General features: G+C 49.8%; 1 long non-coding RNA gene across 1 annotated transcript; it reads right to left on the reverse strand.

The window, feature by feature from the left end:
• Positions 1-14,090: 14,090 nt before the first annotated feature.
• Positions 14,091-20,176, reverse strand: LOC309683496. The gene is made up of 4 exons (XR_014270210.1): positions 20,087-20,176; positions 18,311-18,389; positions 14,618-14,725; positions 14,091-14,184 (listed from the first exon to the last, which is right to left on the reverse strand). It is a non-coding gene; the product is annotated as an uncharacterized lncRNA (long non-coding RNA).
• Between the last annotated feature and the right edge of the window lie 34 nt (positions 20,177-20,210).

A 20,210-nucleotide genomic window follows, 5' to 3' on the forward strand; every position in this document is an offset into this window, starting at 1 on the left:
CCTGTCCTCGGCCCAGCTGCTCCTGCACAGTCCATTTCCACAGCCCTTCTCCATCTTGCCTCTCTTCAACCAGGATTTCCTCTGTTTTCCTGGCTTGGTCCCATCGTTAGCATGAGCTTTAACAGCAGGCATCACTGGCAGTGTCAGTTCTGGCACCACCACATGCCACTTTGTACTGTCAACAGTTCATGTACCACAAGCTGAGACTCCTTAAGATCGGCTCTGCTGAAGTCCAGTTTCTATCTTTCTTTTACAATCTCCCATACTGATTTTGCAGCTCTCACTCTTTAGTTTTACTTTCTAATAATTTCTAACACCAGTAATTACTACAACAATGATATGAACTGTCCCTTTTAACTCTGCATTTTAAAACCCACAGTACTGCATGCTTGACCAGCTATTTACCTGCAAATTTCTTTTACTGCATCCAGCTCGGGGGCCTCAGCACAGGAGAGACATAGACCTGGTGGAGCGGGGCCAGAGGAGGCCACCGAGATGCTGCAAGGGCTGGAGACCCTCTGTGGGAGACCAGGATGGGAGAGTTGGGGGTGTTCAGCCTGGAGAAGAGAAGGCTCTGGGGAGACCGTATTGTGGCGTTTCAGTACTTAAAGGGGGCCTACAGGAAAGATGGGGAGAAACTTTTTAGCAGGGCCTGTTGCAATAGTACAAGGGGTAATGGTTTTAAACTAAAAGAGGGGAGATCCAAGCTAGATATAAGGAAGAAATTTTTTATGCTGAGGGTGGTGAAACCACAGCTCAGGTTTCTCAGAGAGGTGGTAGACGCCCCATCCCTGGAAACATTCCAGGCCAGGTTGGACAGGCCTCTGAGCAACCTGATCTTGTTGAAGATGTCCCTGCTTATGGCAGCGAGATGGCCTTTAAAGGGACCTTCCAACCCAAACTATTCCATGGACGATTCTATGATTCTTTTAGCTACAGCCTTCTGACAGAGCAGCCACAAAGATGACCTGGTAAACATACTGACAAAGAGGGATATCTCTTTAGCCAGGAATCCTGAGACATCCCTGATAAGCTTAGCCAGAACCTCCTTGATGGGGAGAAATTGGCAGGACAAAGAAACTGGGATAATGAACTGACCTTCCACAAAAACAGAAGTCAGCAAGTACTCTGGGAACTGATGTCCTATGCCCACTTACATATCTACACCAAAAAGGTATACAAAGTAACTCACTACCTACCCAAAATGAGGTTCTCTGCAAGAACTTCCACCTATGAGATCTCCCAGATAGACCAGACCCTCATCAGGGACACCTGGCTGACTCCAGACTTGGTGACATGGGACATCTTTGAAGCGAGACTTTTCTGTCACCGATTGGCTGCACTCCTGGGAGCGGCTTGGTGAGTGTCACACCAGTGACACCTCATGTAATATATTTATAGCTGCACACATAGGTAAAAGTTCATTAAGTACATACTTGCTTCGCTAGCTAGAATTCTGTAATAACTTGTAATATACATATATTTGCTTTACTTGTAATATATATATCTCTGCTTTCCTAATGTAGTTACTTGTAGTATATATTTATATATGTATATATTTGGGTTTACTAACAGTAGTTTTGTAGTAATTTGTAATAAAGATGGGTAGCTGATATTGGGTGTATTTGCAAACATGAGGCAGACCCCAGAGACCGCTCTGTGCAGCACGGCAGAGCTATCCCCACCATGGAGCAAGTGCCCTATACCCACGGAGACCGGTCCAGGGCACGGTTAACATGGCACCAAAACAGAAAATTATTTGCCTTGGCATATTCAAGCCTCTTTGGGGGGGTTCTCTTGTGTTTTAGTGTGGGTTCTTCAAAGCTTTTCCATCTCAAAATACATTCTCCTATGCCAGACAAGTGCCTTGTTCCTGCTGCTCCTGCCACTATCACCAACTTTTACAGCTTTGCTGCTTCCCAGCATCTTTTTCTTTCACTTTCTCACCTTTTCCCTTCCCATTTTTTCCACTTGGAGACACAGACAACTATTCTAACCTTGTATTTGTCAGGCTGCTAATAAGCACAGCTGGCTGAACCTGCCATGCGGTAATGGATCTGATCTAAACCATGTACAAGAGAGCCACAGCCAGGATATTACATGTACCAGAGGCAGATGTCAGGCATGGGATGGGCTACCAGGGCAAGTTTGTGCTCATGGTCCAACCAAAACAAGACCTCTGGCTCAAACTGGGCTGATGGAGGCACCCATTTGCAGAGAGTGAGTCTTCTGGCAAGTGAAAGGGGAAAAGGCCTCCCACAAGGAATGGAAAAGGCAGCACAGGTTGTACCATGGGCTGTCTGGCAGAGCCAGGAAGGGTTCTAATAACAAGCAGCATTTTCTGAAGGTCTTACCAAGGGTTCAAAGATCAGCTGGACAGATTTGCGGGGAAAATACTCTATTGAATTACTAAGAGTCTAGTTCTTCCTCAGGAAATCCCTGAGCCACAAACCTGTGCAGTTGGCATGAGTTTTCAGAGAAAGAGCTCTGTACCTTTGTCCTATTCACATGCTTTTCCCTAAGTGGCCACTCCTGGAGTCAGGATACCAGCCAAGATGGACATTCAGTCTCAGCCGGGAAAGCCCATGAAATCAGCACAACATGGAGAGTTGGGCAGAGAAACCTTATGAATTTCAACAAGGGCAAGTGTAGGGTCCTGCACTTGGGGAGGAATAACCCCATGCATCGTTACAGGTTAGGGGGCTGACCTCCTGGAGAGCAGCTCTGTGGAAAGGGCCTAGTAGCCCTGGTGGACAACAGGATGACCATGAGCCAGCAACGTGCCCTGGTGGCCAAGAAGGCCAATGGCATCCTGGGGTGCATCAAGAGGAGTGTGGCCAGCAGGTGGAGGGAGGTTATCCTCCCCTCTACTCTGCCCTGGTGAGGCTGCATCTGCAGTGTTGTGTCCGGTTCTGGACTCCCCAGTTCAAGAAGGACAGGGAACTGCTGGAGAGCATCCAGCAAGGGGATGCAAAGATGATTTGGGGACTGGAGCATCTTTCTTATGAGGAAAGGCTGAGGGACTTGGCGCTTTTTAGTCTGGAGAAGACTGAAGGGGGGATCTTATCAATGCTTATAAGTACTTAAAGGGAGGGTGCCAGGGGGATGGGAACGGTCTTTTTTCAGTGGTGCCCAGTGATAGGACAAGAGGTAATGGGCACAAACTTGACCATAGGAAGTTCCATCTCAATGTGAGGAGGAACTTCTTTCCTTTGAGGGTGGCAGAGCACTGGCATAGGCTGCGCAGAGATGTGGTGGAGTCTCCCACTCTGGAGACATTCCAAACCCACCTAGATGCCACCCTGTGCAACCTGCTCTAAGTGACCCTGCTCTGGCAGGTGGGTTGGACTAGATGATCTCCAGAGGTCCCTTCCAACCCTGACCATTCTGTGATTCTGTTTTAGCCCTACTTCACTGTGCGTGGAGCCAGGCTGACACCAGATGATGGATATGCAGTGCCACATTAGCCCGACCACGGTAGGAAGCATCTCTTTCTCTATGCAGTGCTTTCCTGGGCAATACCAGGAACTTATTGAGTCAATTATCCTGCAACTGCTACAGTCCTCCTGCAAGTAAATCATTGTAACAGATCATTACAAACCACCTCTCTGCAGCAGATGTTTCCTTGTGCTCTCAGAAAGAAAGCGGTTGGCTTGCATGGAGGTTCAAAAGCTCTCATATTTTCCCCCTGAAGAACTGAGCATTCAAATTGATAGGCAGGGGGGAATTTTTGGGTGGCACAGCTCTCTAACCTTTGCAATTAGATGAAAAGAGTAAGGAGGCTGATGCAGCTCCACTCTCCTAAATTAACATCCTTGGCCTTAAACCCGGGTGTCATGTCCCTGTTTGGAGTGAGATGGTATCTTTTGCAATCTCCTAGTTTGACGTATTTAAAACACTCCTCCATAGTGAGACAAGGCAATTGCTGCTAAGCTGGAAAACTCAGGTGCTGGATTGTATTTTAAATTACCTCTGGGATCAGGTAGCCCAGGAATGCAGATATCTAGGCAGCAGGAGCTTTTGTAATGCTTTTCATCTCGATATCAGAGACTTTTAGGATCACTTTTAGGAGGCAGGCGATGCAGGGAACCCCTGGCACCCTCTCAGGAGAGTTACCGCTCTGCCCAGAGGACAGACAACCTTTACACAGACAGCTCCAGGTGAGTTCTGCCAACACAGATTTAATCTCACAGCCATATCTGAATGTGTCTAGTTGGTTGGGGAGAAAACATTATCAGTTTCCTCAAGGTTAGGGAAGGTTATGTTCCTATGCTAAGTAAAAAAAAAACTCTGTCATAAGACATTTCAGCAAACCTGGATATTTCAAACTGTGCCCCAAATTCCTACCCAGAGGAAGCAGCCCCAACAAGACCATACATAATTACGTTGAGAGCAAGCAAGCTGGACTTGTGTAGTCCGGGGAGAAAAGCTAGGGAGATCCAACTGAAGCCCACAACTCCCTGATGGAGAGTCAGAGAGATGATGCAGCCCCTCTTCTGGCACCAGCAGATGGAAAAAATAAGGGGAAACACCCCAAGTTGCACCTTGGGAGATTCAGACTGGACGAGAGGACAAAATTTTTCCCCTGGAGGGTGATGCAGCCTTAGTCCAGGTTGCAGAGAGGTGAGAGTCCTCATCCTTGGCTGGGCAAACCCACAGCTGCCCCACTCTGATGTTGGTGAAAAATCTAGAGTAGGAGTTCTACACGCGAGAAACCTTCCAGGTAATATTTCCTTTGATTTTATAACCTACCTCCTGTTACTTTCAGCTGCTCATGTAATTGCAGATGTGGTTATTACAGGTTTTCCCTTGTTAATTCATTGCACAGGCAGCTGTTGCTGCTTTTCATCTCAGCAGATGCTCCTCAAAGCCCTGTCCTGCTGCAGCTTCCCTCTTCTCTCACCTTATACAGGGTTGCTACCTGTTGTGGATTCACTCAGCTGCAGGTGTCTGCATGGATTCTTCCCAAACCTAGCACCAGCAGACTACTTTAGCACTTTGACAACTAAAGAAAACCCTTTCTTTGCAAAACCAGCCAGCCAAGTGATGCTCCATGCTAGTACAGTAGCCCGATGGCCTAAAAGTCAGACTTGATGTGCTTTAACCTTGTGAAAGAGCTGTAGACTTGTGCACAGCAAACTAAAAACCCACTGATGACAGGCTTGCCTTTGCTAGGTTACGTTTCACGGATCCCTTGCACGTAGCCCGCAGACGCTATGTTGGAATTCATGTGTTAAACCCAGTCAACCACAGAGCACCCGCAGTGAAACATCCAGCCCTCCCAAGAAACGTCAGCCTGCTGCCACGCGAGCTTGAGTTCATCTGCTGCCTCCCACAACCCTGAAAAATCAATGTTGGGGACATCATGGATCTAAAGCCCATGCGCCATCAAGACAACTGGATGTGCTGCAGTGATCTCAAGGGTCTCCCGACACACAGGCAGCTTTGTGAGAGCAACAGCAATAGTTCACGTGTTAAAAACAACCTCCCCCAGCGAGAGCTCCCCCATTTGGGAAACAAAAAAAACCCAACTTGTTTGCAGCTGGAGAAAGCAGACATACAGTTCCCTTGCCCAAAATCCTGCAGCTGCATTCCTCCAGGCTGCTGGTTACTTAAATCCTTTTGCCTTTGAGCAAACCTGAAAACCTCCCAAACAGGGATATATCCTTCCTTAGGCTTGTTCCGTTGTGTTACTTTTGCTCTTACTACAGATGCTCTCCTTTCAGCGTTGACTTACTTTCCCCTGGTCTCTTGTTCTGCTTGATATGGCAATAGAGCTCTAACCACACATTCTCTATGGACCCTTTGACTGTGGAAATTACCAAGACACACTTATAGTTTCAAATAAAAACAGAACCAAAGTCAAGTACTAAAATCCCCATGCACACTGACTCCAAACACTCCATCCGAACTAGTGGGCAGTTATTTCACCATCAACCCCCCCCCCCCCCCCCCAAAAGCCAACCTGTGCAACAATAGCACTTACCAAAAATAATAAACATTTCACTTTCTTGTCTCAAAGCGATTCTAACCAAGAATAATCAGTCGGTCACTTTGGCAGGAGCCAGAGTGACCAACAAATAAATTTCATGTAATAAAACTGGCTCATTTCTCCAAAGCTGTAATCCCACACACATTTCAGTGGGTGGCTACAGTGATGTATGCAAGCACTTGCCCCAATGTTCCTTCTCTTTCCCCTCCTGGCACAGCTGGGGCTGTGTAATGAAGAAAATCAGCAAACTGCAACAGAAAGTAAAGTAAAAGAGGCTATTTTTAATCCAGATAGGTTCAGCAATCTGGATTGCTGCACAGCTCCACAAAGAGTTGTACCAGCACAGCTTGAAGCTGGGCAGGATGCAGATGTTAGCGGGTATTGGAGGTGAGTATCTGGGAATGGTGAACACTTAAGCTAGCCCTGCTAACACCAAAAACACCAGGTTTAAGAGGAACACTAAAAATAGACCAAACTAATATGTAAAACCAGTTTCAGAGGTGGGTAATACAGTCTCTGGTCCTACATGAGTACTTACATTTCTTAACAGAGCAGAAATTCTCTGACAAAATGATTTTTCAATTGGAAAACAGCAATTTCTGTGAAATCAGACATTTTCTTGACAAAATGCTATATCTAAAAAATTCGTTCAAGTGCAGACCAGTCATTTCCAGACTCAACCATTGGACAGCTAGTGCCAGTACAGCCCCGTGTCTGTCTCTCCGTTCATCACCAGTCTCCTATAAGCACTGTACTGAGATATACTGAGCGGCACTGACAAACATCCACTTTGAGCAAACACTTGGGGTAAAACCAGGAAGCTAATGTTCTGATTTGAATCCCCCACAGAGCAGATCTTCACCCAGCATCTCCTGCATCCACGATGAGCACCAAACCACCAGGCTACTAATTATTCTGGGCCAGGCAAGCTTTCTTGCACATTTTTTAAAAAAAAACTTTGTTCCCATGGAGTAAGAAACATGTTTTACAACTATTTTTGTGCCATCCACCCTCCTGCTCGCTTCATCTATCCCAGATTATCTCTCCTTAAGGAGTGCAAGACCTACAGCTCAGCAAGCCCTTGCTCCTATCCAAGCCCCTGCGGGACAATTTGTTTGAGGACAACCTCAGGGCAGAACTGTATGGGACTAAAAAAGAAATACATTCTTTTCTCCTTCTCTAAGGCCGATTTCCAGCCCTGTGGGGCACAGCAGTTGCTCCAAAGGAGGAGCAAAGACACCTTCCAGCCTTCAGCTTCCCATGCCAGTCCCAGGGCAGGAGCACGCAGCCAATCTGTTTGTATTTCCATATCCCGCTCCTGAAGGGCACCTGCATTGACCAGCACGGCTCCCCAAGGACAGACTGAAGAAGATGTGTGTGCATCCACAAAACCGAAAAGGACGGCGGCTTTCCCAGCTGCACTGGGCCAGCTACCAGTGCAAGTACGAGCTTGGAAAAGCCAAAGTGTCCTCGGCGAGCCAGTCAAAAATAGGTAAATAAAGAAAAAAAGCTGCTTTCTAGGTGTCAAAGGCCTCCAGGCGCCCAGGGGCTGAGGTCAGGTGTCTCCAGCCCCAGCCCGGGGGCTGCTCCCCCTCACCCGGCGAGGAGCGGGTCCCCACGGGGCCGGGCAGCCCCGGCTTTGGCGAAACAGAGAGGCAGAGCCGGCTGTGGCCTCTCCTCCCTAGGCGAAGGGTGGGATGGAGCCAGCCGCCCTCCCCATGACTCGGTCCCCGCCCGCCCCGTCCCCGCTCACCCGTGTCCGGCCCGCTGGTCTCCTCCTCGCGCCGCTCGCCCATGGCCGAGATTCCTTCCTTCCTCGCCCTTCCTCGCCGCGCCGGCCCTCACGCCGCCCGCATACCGCCCGGCCCGGCCCTCGGCGCGGCTCCGCTCCCGGTGGGGCCCCGGGAGGGTGCGGCGCTACCGGGCCGGGCGGGCCGGCGGGTTCAGGCGACGCGGGGCGGGCGAGCTGCGGGCCGCCGCCATCCGCCGGCCCCAGGAAGTGAAAGGGCGCCGCGGAGGGACGGAGGCGGGCGGGAAGGCAGGGCCGGAGCCGGGGGCGGGCGGCGGTAACGGGGGTGGGGGAAAAAAAAAAAAAAAAACCCAACAGAAAGTGAAAACTGAACCGGAAAGAGAGCGCGGCCGCGCTTTCCTCTTCCCGCCGCTTTCCTCTTCCCCCGGGGTCACCGCCTCCAGCCGCCCGGTCCGCCGTCCCCTCAGCGCCCTCTCCCTCATCCCTCACCTCAGGCTTTCTCCCGGCCCCTTGGCTGGGACCTTCACTCAAGCCGTTCCCTGATCACCTCAGCCCCGCGGTCTTTGCCTCCTGCCCTGGGCCCCGTCCCTCACCTCAGTCCTTCCTCTGGCCCCTCTGTGCCCTTGTTTTGGACCTTCTCGCAGTCCCTCAACCCCTTTCTTCATCCCTCCCACCCTTCCCTCATCCCCTCACCTCATCCTCAGGGCCCCTTCCCTCACCTCGGTCCTTCTCCCTCAGCCCCTTGTTTTGGACCTTCCCTTGGTGTCCCCTCAACCCTTTCCTTGATCTCCTCAGCCCCTTCCCTTGGTGTCCCCTCAACCCTTTCCTTGATCTCCTCAGCCCCTTCCCTCAGGGCCCTCCCTCAGCACCTCTCCGGCTTTTCTCTCAGCCCCTTCCCTCACCCCCTCGGTCTTCACATCCTGCCCTACACCCCTTCCCTCAGCCCCTCCGCGCCTGTCTCCCTCTCTTCCCTTGGCCCTTTCCCTCATCCCTGTGGTGTTTGCCTCCTGCACTGGGCCCTGTCCCTCACCTCAGTCCTTATCCCGCCCCCCCAGTGCCCTTGTTTTGGACCTTCCCTCAGTCCCTCAACCCCTACATTCATCCCCCGGACCCTTCCTTCAGCCCCTCACCTTGGTCCTTCTCCCTCAGTGCCTTCCCTCAGCACCTTGTTTTGGACCTTCCCTCAGTGTCCCCTCAACCCTTTCCTTGATCCCCTCAGCCCCTTCCTTCAGGGCCTTCCCCCATCGTTCTTTAGCCCTCCTGGCCCCTTCCCTCATCTCATCCCCTTCCTGTGGCCCATACCTCAGTGCCTCCCTCCATCCCCCGGCTGCATCCCTCTCTCCCTTCCCCTCCTGGGGTACCCCCAGAGCCCCCCGTGGGGTGGCTCCAGGCCCTGCTTCATGGCAGCAGCCCCTGCGTAGTGGGGTTGCTTGGTCACCCCTTTTAAATAGGATTTTCCCCAGGGTGTTAAAAAGTGCCCTGTCCCACCCAGATACTCTGAGGTTTGTTCCTCTTTTGAAAACATGGATGTGCGCAGCTCGGTGGTGGATTTGCTCCAGGATCGAGGCGGGTAAATAAATGTTTAAGCAGAAAAAGTAGATAAATAATCCAGTTTCCTTCCACCACCTGGGATCTCTCTATATCACCCCAGCAGGGAGTCAGTCTGTTGCTTGAGTAGCTCTGTGTAAACCACTAGACCAGGTTGCTCAGAGCCCCGTCCAACCTGGCCTTGAACACCTCCAGGGATGGGGCAGCCACAGCTTCTCTGGGCAACCTGGGCCACTGTCTCACCACCCTCAGCGTAAAACATTGCCTTATGTCCAGTCAAAACCTACCCTCTTTCAATTTAAAACTGTTGCCCCTTGTTCTGTCACTACAGGTAAAAAGTCTCTCTCTATCTTTCTTCTAAGATCCCTTTATATATTGACTATATACATATATTGATTAGCGTGTAGCTTTCTGGCTGCACAATGGCTTCCAGCTCCTCCTCGTTACCCATGCTGTGTGCATCAGTATAGTGGCACTACAGGTGGGCTATTGACTGTGACACCTTTTTAGAAGAACATGCCCTAATTCCTCTCAGGCGTTTAACTGGTCTTTCCTTGTTGGTTCCTAATGCATCAGCAGCCCCTGGCTCTTCTCTGTTGCTCAAAACTCTATCCCCCTTCCCCACTAAGCCTAGTTTAAAGCTCTCCATACAACTCGGGCCAGCTTGTGGGTAAAACTCTTGCCCCTCTTGGTCAGGTGAATCCCATAATTTGTCTTCTCCTTCCTAAGCCACGTCCTCTGACTGGGAGGATAGAGGAGAACACTACTTGTGCTCCAGATGCTTTTAACGTTGCTCCAAGGGACATATAGTCTCTTTTGATGGTTCTGAGTTGCCTCGTCGCAGTATCATTGGACCCTATATGGAACAGTAGAAGTGGATGATAATTTTTAGAGTTCGCCAGGCTCAGCAGCCTCTCAGGGACATCGCAAATGCAGCAAATACTCAATGTTGCAATAGACGCTGGAGCAGGGAACAGGATGATCTGGGCTTTCCCAACCTCTTACGCAAGGAGTTGTGTGAACATGGCGTGCCAAATTATGGGTTAACGGTTGTGTTGCATGAACGCCCGTTGGGCTGTTCCGGGCAATGAGTCTGGTGGGTGGTCAGAGGGGAGCCCACTTGGGACTTGAGGTACTTTTGGCAATACGATCCATGGTGCTGTGTCCACGCAGTGACGTGCATCGTGGACATGCTGTGCGGTCACCCAGCTGAGCGAATAAATTTATGAAGAGGCTGATTCCCAATCTTTGCTGGTGTTTTCACAGCCCGTTTGGGTGTCTCTGTGCTCAGCTCCCCAGCGCCCAGGCTCTGATTTAGCTCTGCTGGTGTGGTCACGTATATTTTCACATGCTGGGGTTGTCATAGCCTTACCAGGAAAGACTGGCAAACAAAGGAAAAAAGGAGAAAGAACAACGAGATGACAATGTGACAGCTCACTTATAAGTCACTTATTACTCAAAGCAATGCTGCAGGTCAGTAACGTGCCGTTACAGATATTTCACTCATCCTAAGAATTTGCTACTGCAGCAGCAGAGAGTGCAAAGTGCTACTACCCAGCGAAAAAACAAAGGCAGGGGGAAGAGTAAGTGATTTTTCTGGTGTTCTACAGTCAGTAAGGGCAGCGCCGAGAGCAGTCTTGTGCTCTGACCATGTAGCAGTGTATCTCCAATTTGCTTGATTTTTCTAGCTCCTGCTGACGTATTGAAGACTGGAATTCTTGCTGGTGTTGCTGGTCCTAAACACAGCTAGCCTAGGAGTAAGAAAAAAGACTTTCTGTGTTCCCATGCCGTAGTACTCAGGTGAGGTGAGACAGAAATATCTTTGCAGGATCAATGTCCCCTGTTGCCCTGTGAGCATGGAAGATGAACAGCCCCGTGCAACCATGTGCCTCAGGTTTCCACCTTGAGTGTGACCATTCAGCTGCCACTGCAGCATTTGAGCATTAGGAATTATTTCTGACGAAGAAATGTAGGACTTCTGATGAGAGCTCCTTTCTCAATGACCTGTTCCTGTTTCACCTATTAGAAAAACAAGGAGTTTGAAGGAATTTTATCATCGTTTTGCTGGGGAGAGTAATGGGAGCCTCTGGAGGTCAGACCATTTCTAACTGGAGTTTCTATGTCGCTGTTTGGTGCCTCATGCCTTTTTGGGCGGTGACATGTGAGGTCTGTGCAAGAGGGAGAGCCCATGATCTAACTGCGGTGGGGACCTAGTTCCTGGCAATACTCTATTTTGGCAGCTTCGAAAGAATTGACTCATAAAGTTCTGGCATACTCGCAAGTCTAAAATAAAGAAGCAGTCCTTTGAATATCTATTTCCTCTTTTATTCAGAAAAAAAATATGAATGATGCCCGCAGATGCTGTCAGTCACTCTGAAAAAGAAAATAGTTGCAATGAAATGAATCAACTGTGAGGTGGAAGCACCAGTTCTTGAAAACCACAGTGTCCTCCTGCTGAAAGACAACACGCAACGTTAGAGCAAATAATTAGGCTTGAGATCATTATTGACTGTGTGGGGCAGTGTCAGGAGTCCCAGCTGCGGCGTGAAGTGTACAAATACAGCCTGCAAACGCCGGGTGGCATAGGATATACGGGCTCCCTCCCCTTTTCCTGCTGTGTGTGAATCATGGGACAGCAGCTGACACAGAAATACGGGGAAACACTGAGTTTCTCCTATATCCTTATCATAAGTGGCATGAGTCACAGAGTCACAGAATGGTCAGGGTTGAAAGGGACCTCTGGAGATCATCCCTTCCAACCCCCCTGCCAGAGCAGGGTCACCTACAGCGGTTGCCAGGATGGCGTCCAGGTTTGGAATGTCTCCAGAGCGGTAGATTCTCCCACCACTCTGGGCAGCCTGTGCCAGTGCTCTGCCACCATCACAGGAAAGAAGTCCCTCCTCATGTTTAGATGGAACTTTCTATGGTCAAGTTCCTTAGAGATTGGTTTGGTTTTCGCTTGGTTTCCTAAGGAAACGAGCCTTGTGCTCGTACAATTTCTGTCTGCCTGGCTCTTCCATTAACTTTTGAAGCCATTAGCCAGTTTCAGCCCAATTTGACAATGAGGTAGTGGTTTCACAGACTGCTTTCTTCAATTTTCTAGAAAATAAGCTGTCTGCTGGAGGCCCCTCCTCTTCTGCTTGTGAGAACATCTAAAGGGTGAACTGTCCCCTTAGCTGGTGCGGAGGGAGCCCAGGTGGGAGGAGGTCACGAGTGGATCAAGGTAATTTTGAATAAATGTTTGCATTTGTGTAGACCTTAAAGCCAAATCATGAAGCCCATGGCGGCTGATGCCCAGTGTGATTGTTCTTTCCTTGGCATGGCTGTCAGGACAGATTAAAGCAGGCCTAAAAGTTAAAATGCAAGCACATGGAAATACGGGTGCCTTTTGTGAGGGTACTGAAAACCCCGGTGTTCCTCTGCTGCAGAGACTTTGGACAGACATGTCCAGAGGGGAGAGGGACAACTGCAGAAACCAAGAGGAACCGCAGGCAAGTGGCTACAGGAGGGAGAAGAGGCAAGATGGGCTTCTGTCACAGTGGGATCCTAGCATAGTTTTATGTCAAGATGAAGTTTCCCTTCCCAAGCAGTGCTTTCAGGAATGAAGCACAGCAGGACTGTTCCCGACCGATCTTTTTGTACAAGTCTGTACCAAGAAATTCCCTGGTTTTGAACAGAAATGAGCCTGAACCAGAAGCTTCCCTAGGTGCAGCACCACTGGGCCAATCTGGAGGGTCAGATAGGCCCCAGTATCTGTTGTTTGAGGAACTTCTGATGTACAGTGGTAAAATATTAAGTTCAGAGCCATTTGGTTTGGGAATTGTTGGCTCAGGACTTTACTGAAAGCGACATGGGAAAGAGAAGTTGTGGCCTTGTTTGATCTCTTTGGTAGCCCGTTATGTTTGGTTATTCCTGCTGGTATGCCCAGAAAAAACGCAGAGCTCTTTTTAAAGGTGTCATGTTCAGAGAATGAAGAGTTTATGTAAAGACTTCTGGGCTCTTGAGGAGGGGTGGGAGCCAGCAGCTAGCTCACGAATGGCTGCTGCTCACCACCACAAAGGTTGAGCCCTTCTGGTTTAATCCAGGTGGACAGAAAGAGGTTTGTTCCCACTCATGTCTACTCTATTGACTTTTCCGTAAAGGAGTGTCAAACCAAACAGGAAGGAAGAGCATGAAATGCAAAGTCAGGAACTTCTTGACCCACAGGTCTACTTTATTCTACAACACTGTCAAGGTGTATGTCATCCCCCATAAAGCTGTCTTGCCACATCCTTCACTCGACTCAAGCAAAACTCCCATAATCACCTTCTGATCTTGCAGCAAGACAACCATATTTCCCCCCATCTTTCAATAATAGGGGAAAGTCTTCAAAAATATCACAGCAAATACCATCTCTAACTCAATCCAGATGCAGGAATCCTTCAGCACAACGATATATGTGTGTGGTTTCTCTGAGAACGAGTGGAGTTTCTCACGTGCTTTCCAAGTCTGCGGGTGACAGACAGATTGAGATTAACTGCAGAATATTATTTCTCCCAGAGAAATAGCTGATTGATTCTTCTCTCTCAAAATCTTCCTTCTCACCTTCCCAGCATATGCTTATCTAGATAGGCCAGCACATTTTCCGAGCCTATCGATCTTTCAGGAGTTTTCCTTCTCTTCGAGGAAATCCCAAGTAACTCTCCGCTTCATGATGTGCCCATTAGTGACATGCTGCTTCTTCTGTTTGTTGGAAAATGCATTGTATTTTCATTGCTGTTGAACTCTGGTATTTGCTCATAGTGTATTCATGCAGTCTACACCTCCCACAGTAAAGCACAGTTCAGATTTTCAGTTTCCGGTTTGATTTATTCTTGTGTTTGTTTTTTTGGCAACCTTGGCATCTTGCAGCTTCCTAAGAAACCAACATTTTGTTCTGGTTGTGATGACAAACATTTAAATAGTTCTAGTGGCATTGGGCAATCAGAACCAAAGTTGTTAAAACAAACAACCAACCCCCTACAAAAGCCTCTAACAAACTCCAGCTTGTTTTATGGTGTTTTCACAATGGTGTAAAACCACACACCACACAAGCAGCTACAAGGTCTGCTCAGGAAATGAGTCAAAGGTGACAAGAACGTGACAAAGTGCAGATGAGCATTTTCAGTGGTGAGCAAGTGATTTTTTTTTTTTCCCCAAGTCTCTTTGCCATTTTTTCCCCCATTTTAAAAAATTACTAGTGAGCTAGTTATTCAAAATTAATAGCTGTGCTGCTTACCCTATATTTTTAGAATGTAAACCTGACAATATCTGAAGATAGAGTCTAAACATTAATTATTACTCCTTACCAGGCACTAGACTGGAGCTGGGAGGTATAAGTGACACAAGACTGCGTGTTTGAGACCATGCAGATCTCCTAAACAGAGGAGCTTTTTCTTCTCTTGCAGTAATCAGTCCTGTAGTAATTAAACAGAGGGAGCACTTGCAATTGGGCTGGTATCAACTTGAGCGAGGCTAGAGTTGGTTGTACCGCTCTTATTTCAGACTATCTGCAGATGCAGGGAAACGATCCTGTTCAGCTACGTGATATCTACAGTGGATTATTTTCTCATAGATGGAAATGTAGATTGTATCCATGATCCTCCTCAATAACTGCTTCTTTCCCACTTTGACTGTGTTATTTCCAACCTCTAAACTATCTTCTTCCATGGATTCCTGCATTCTCCCTACAAGAGAGCCAGGTGAGGCTGAAGACATGCTGGCTGGTCTTGGAGAACAAAGTCTCTCCTGCCATGAGCCACATCAGCCCATTCAGTGATGCTTCAACTCCTCCACCAGGCAGATGGTGGACCTGTTGGAGCAGGTCCAGAGGAGGCCACGCAGATGACCTGAGGGCTGGAACACCTCTGCTGGGAGCACAGGCTGAGAGAGTTGGGGTTGTCCAGCCTGGAGAAGAGAAGGGTCTGGACAAACTTTAAAGTCCCTTCCAGTCCCTAAAGGGGCTCCAGGAAAGCTGGGGAGGGACTCCTGATCAGGGAGGGGAGCGATACGACAAGGGGGAACGGTTTTAAACTGAAAGAGGGGAGATTCAGACTAGATATCAGGAAGAAATTCTTTACTGTGAGGGTGGTGAGCCCCTGGCGCAGGTTGCCCAGAGAAGCTGTGGCTGCCCCATCCCTGGAGGTGTTCAAGGCCGGGTTGGACGGGGGTTGGAGCAACCTGGGCTGGTGGGAGGTGTCCTTGCCCATGGCAGGGGGGTTGGAACTAGATGATCTTTAAGGTCCCTTCCAACCCAAACCATTCTATGATTCTATGCTATAAATCAGTAATATCCACACTTTACAGAGGAAAAAACTGAGGCGGCGAGTGCTTTGCTGGAGGCCAGATATGGAATTGTGTAAGGTTAAAATGCAGTTGTTCTCAGCCTTCTGCTTTCAATTATGTATATAGGGATATGTTTCGAAATAGGAACACTTATTCCTGATCTTATCAAACTGAGGCAGACACCGCATTTATCTCTTCATATTATTGCCTGTATCATAATTTCCTTATCTACAGCCGATTAATGCCCAGCACCGTCTGAACTGCAGCTGACACTATATGCAGATCCACAGAGTATTTCCATCCCTACCTGGTACTACCTGCTATTCTCCTGCACTAAGACGATGAGTTTAACCACTTCTTAAAATTCATCCCTGGACCCACCTTGGGGCAAGAGGTGAGAGAATTTACGTGTTTTTTTCCGAGATCACTTCCAGCCCTGTTCTCTGTGTTTGTGTTACGGTGCTGGGATGCCAGCTCTGTCCATCTTGAAATAGGGAATGGAAACCCTGAAAAATGTAAAAACAATTATCTTGTCCTGCCTTTGAGGCTGGCATGAAGGGCTGCAACATATGGATGTAAAAGATTACATCTCACGTTTTGAGAGGTCCCATCCTGGGCTTATCCTCGTACTGTTTCAGTTGATGGGGTGTAGCAATTTTAGTTTTTATGAAGTTAGTGCAAGAAATACTTGCTTTTCTTACTATATGAAAGTGGCAGCAGGTCCACCACTGTGCTGACCAGAAGTTTCCCACTGGAGTTATTGATTTCATCCTCTTGCACTGGAAAATCTGTTTCCTTCAAAATTAATATTTTCAGGAGAAAAATGTCTACTGCTGGAAAACATTGATTTTTCCCTCAAAGCGGGGAACAAGCACAGGGTGGATTTCTATTTTAGAAGTGTAGTCACTGAAGAATAGTAAGAAACAATAGAATTTTACTTTTTTTTTTTTTTTTCTAAAAATGTAATTTTAAATATATATTTTTAAATATGGTTTCATCCTTTATCCTGCTGTGGATGGAAGGGGGAAGCAGGTGTTCTTCAGCTGGCTGTGTACCGTAGAGCACAGCTCCCAACCACCTGCGAAATGCACATATGAATGCAAAGAAGGTGGGCAAGATGAAAAACATGAACAGAATTCCAAATGTACGTCAGGAAGGTGAAGTGAAGGAATCCTGCAGAATCTCTTCTCAGAGGAGCACCTCTCCTTGCAGATCTGCTGCTGCAGAGACTGTTTGGGGTGAGGGGGATTTTTTTTTTTAATCCATTTCTCATGTCTCCTTGCTTACTTCCTCCAGCAATTTGGGAAGAATGGCAGGGGAAGACTGCGAGACTGGGAGTGTAATTAAAGTAGGATACACAAGAAAGCGTCCTCTTTCAAGACCTGGATATAAATGAGAAAAGTTAATAACACTATCACATGGCAGTTGACCAAGCTGCCGGCAGCTGTTGACAGAGCTTGGCTCCGCTAGCGAAATCAAGGCGTCAGTGTTTGGAGCGCGTGTCACCTTTTCTGAGAGTTCAGGAAGTGCAGATTCAAGTTGCATTTCTCAAACTGGCACCCAAATTTAACTCCTTGCCCACACTAGACGTCAACCCACAGGTCTGGTTTCTCTTTGGGTAAGGCAAAACAAACATACAGGCACCAAGACCTCTTAAAAAGTCCTCATAAATATCAGCTACCTAAATAATCTGTTAGGAAATTAGGACAGCAAATGTTTTGTATTTCTGGATGTGACTACACGAGTGTAAGGCAGGAGGGAGAACCTGGCATGCAGGGAAAGAAAATCCAGGGATGAATGGCAGATAACCGCACAGCTTGGGTTCTTTCTCCTACATTTCTAACGCAAAGAACACTAATTTAGAGAAGGAGGGGAAGGTGAAGTCTGTGTATTACCTGTCTTTTTTATTTCACTCCTAGGTGATAAGATGGGAGAAACAGAGGAGAACGTGGAAGATTTTAGGGCACTCACTGACATTTACGTTCATATCTCGGGTGCAATATGTTCATGTTTGGCTCCTGTCTCCTGCATTTTGGGTGCTGTGGCTTCTCTCCCACTCCCCGGCCCTGGGTGACTGATCAGCAATTTGTTGATGAGCTGCTGTTGCTGTGTAGGGCTCCTGAGCTGAGAAAGGAATGTGCTTGGAGCTGCGTCCCTGTGGCAGGCGAGCTGATGCGGTGGGGATCGGATACCTGAGATACCAACAACGCTGTTGATGGTTTCATCAGCATGACCAAGCCTGGTACGTGGCTGTTTCCTGCAGGTTCTGCTGCCGCCTCCATGTGCGCATGGTTATTTTGGAAGCTTTAAAATAATGATTTTAAGAAATACGTCTTACCTTAGCTCCTACCCTGAGAGGGGAGAGATCTGGGGTAGACAGCGGAAAAGTGGCAGAGAAGGGTTGCACTCTCCTGGCTGAATCAACTGGGAATCAAGCGATCCAGGCTGTAGTTTCAGCCTTGCACTGATTTCTTTTTATAATATTTGACAAATAACTTCACCTTTCTGTGCTTCTTTTTCCGCTGTCTTACCTACTTAGAAATTTCGCAGAGCAGTCAGCGACGGGATGACCCAGCAAAACCGCAGAGCTCAACCATAACACAAGTAACTAAGAAACGCCAGTCCTTACGGAGAGGCCGGGAGACCTGGCTCCCCACGCCGTGTTGCGCGTGTGACGTGCTGTTTCCAGGAGGTAATATCATCAATGACATAATTACCAAGGAACTCGCTCTGGTCCTGGTGACCCTGGAAGAGCAGCTCGCTCAGCCCTGGGATCTGGGTGGACTCTGCTGCTGTCTGGGACCCAGGGAAAAGAGTCCCACCACATTTTCAGTACACATGTTGCCCCCAGTGCTCTCTCCAGTCTGCTCCAGCACACCCCAAACCTCTCTTTGCCACGGCAGCTCCCCCAAAACATGTTCTCACTCCACTTCACCCTCCCAGCATCTCCCAGTGTCCCACACCAGCTTCATGGGCTCCTCCAACTTCCCCCACCCCTGTCAGCACCCCAGTCTCTTTGCACCAGTCCCACCACTCCCCCCTCCCTACACACACACCAGTGACCCAGTACCCTTTCCCACACCCCAGTCCCCCCAAATACCACTTCCCCACATACACCAGTACCCCTTCCCCACACACCAGTGCCACAAATGGCACCTGCCCACACACATCAGTGCCCCAGCACCACCTTTGCACACACTAATGCTCCCAGTATCCCCCTCTCACCACACACCAGGACCCTCCTCCCAAATACACCAGTGCCTCCAGTCCCTGCAGACACCAGTGTCCCCAGTATCTATTCCCCCCATACAGCAGTGTCCCCCGTACCTGCTTGCTACAGAAAACAGAACCCCTCTCCCCCCACACCAGTACCCCCGGTACCCCTTCCCCCCTCCCAGTACCCCCTTCCTCACCCCACCAGTGCCCCCAGTACCCCCTCCCTACACACACCAGTGCCTCCAATACGCCCTCCCTACACACACCAGTACCCTGTCCCCCCCAACCAGTGCCCCCAATACCCCCTCCCCTACACACCAGTGCCTTCAGTACCCCCTCCCTACACACACCAGTACCCCCAATATGCCCTCCCCGCACACCAGTACCTGCAGTACCCCTCCACCCCCACCACCGCCCCAATACCCCCTCCCTACACACACCAGTACCCCCAATATGCCCTCCCCGCACACCAGTACCTGCAGTACCCCTCCACCCCCACCACCGCCCCAATACCCCCTCCCCCCCACACCAGTACCCCCAGTACACCTCCCCTCCCCACCAGTGCCCCCAGTACCTCCTCCCTACACACACCAGTGCCCGCAATATACACTCTCCCCCCCCCAGTACCCCTCTCCTCCCAGTGGCCCCAGTACCACCCCTAGTGCCCACACTACCCCCTCCCTACACACACCAGTACCCCCAGTACCCCGACCCCCACACACCAGTGCCCCCAGTACCCCCTCCCCCCACCAGTGCCCCCAATACCCCTTCCTTACACGCACCAGTGTCCCCAATACGCCCTCCCCCCAAAACCAGTACCCCTCTCCTCCCAGTAGCCCCAGTACCACCCCCAGTGCCCACACTACCCCCTCCCTACACACACCAGTACCCCCAATCATCGACCCCCACACACCAGTGCCCCCAATACCCCCTCCCCCCACCAGTGCCTCCAATACCTCCTACCTCCACACCAGTACCCCCAGAACCCCCTCGCCCCCACACCAGTGCCCCCAGTACCCCTTCCTTACACGCACCAGTGCCCCCAGTACCCCCTCCCTACACGCACCAGTGCCCTCAATACGCCCTCCCCCCAAAACCAGTACTCCTCTCCTCCCAGTAGCCCCAGTACCACCCCCAGTGCCCAAACTACCCCCTCCCTACACACACCAGTACCCCGACCCCCCCACACCAGTACCCCCAGTACACCTCCCCCACCCCACCAGTGCCCCCAGCACTCCCTCCCTACGCACACCAGTGCCCCCAGTACGCCGCCTCACCCGCGCCGCCCGTGCACTACAACTCCCGGCGGCCGACGCGGCCGGTAGCCCGGAGGCGGAGCGGAGCGGTGGAGGCCGGAGCCGGCGGCCGCCCCAGCGCTGCCGCAGCCGGCGGGCCCGGGCC

The sequence above is a fragment of the Vanellus vanellus genome, assembly GCF_965231255.1.
Source record: "Vanellus vanellus genome assembly, chromosome: 1".
Classification (NCBI taxonomy): domain Eukaryota; kingdom Metazoa; phylum Chordata; class Aves; order Charadriiformes; family Charadriidae; genus Vanellus; species Vanellus vanellus.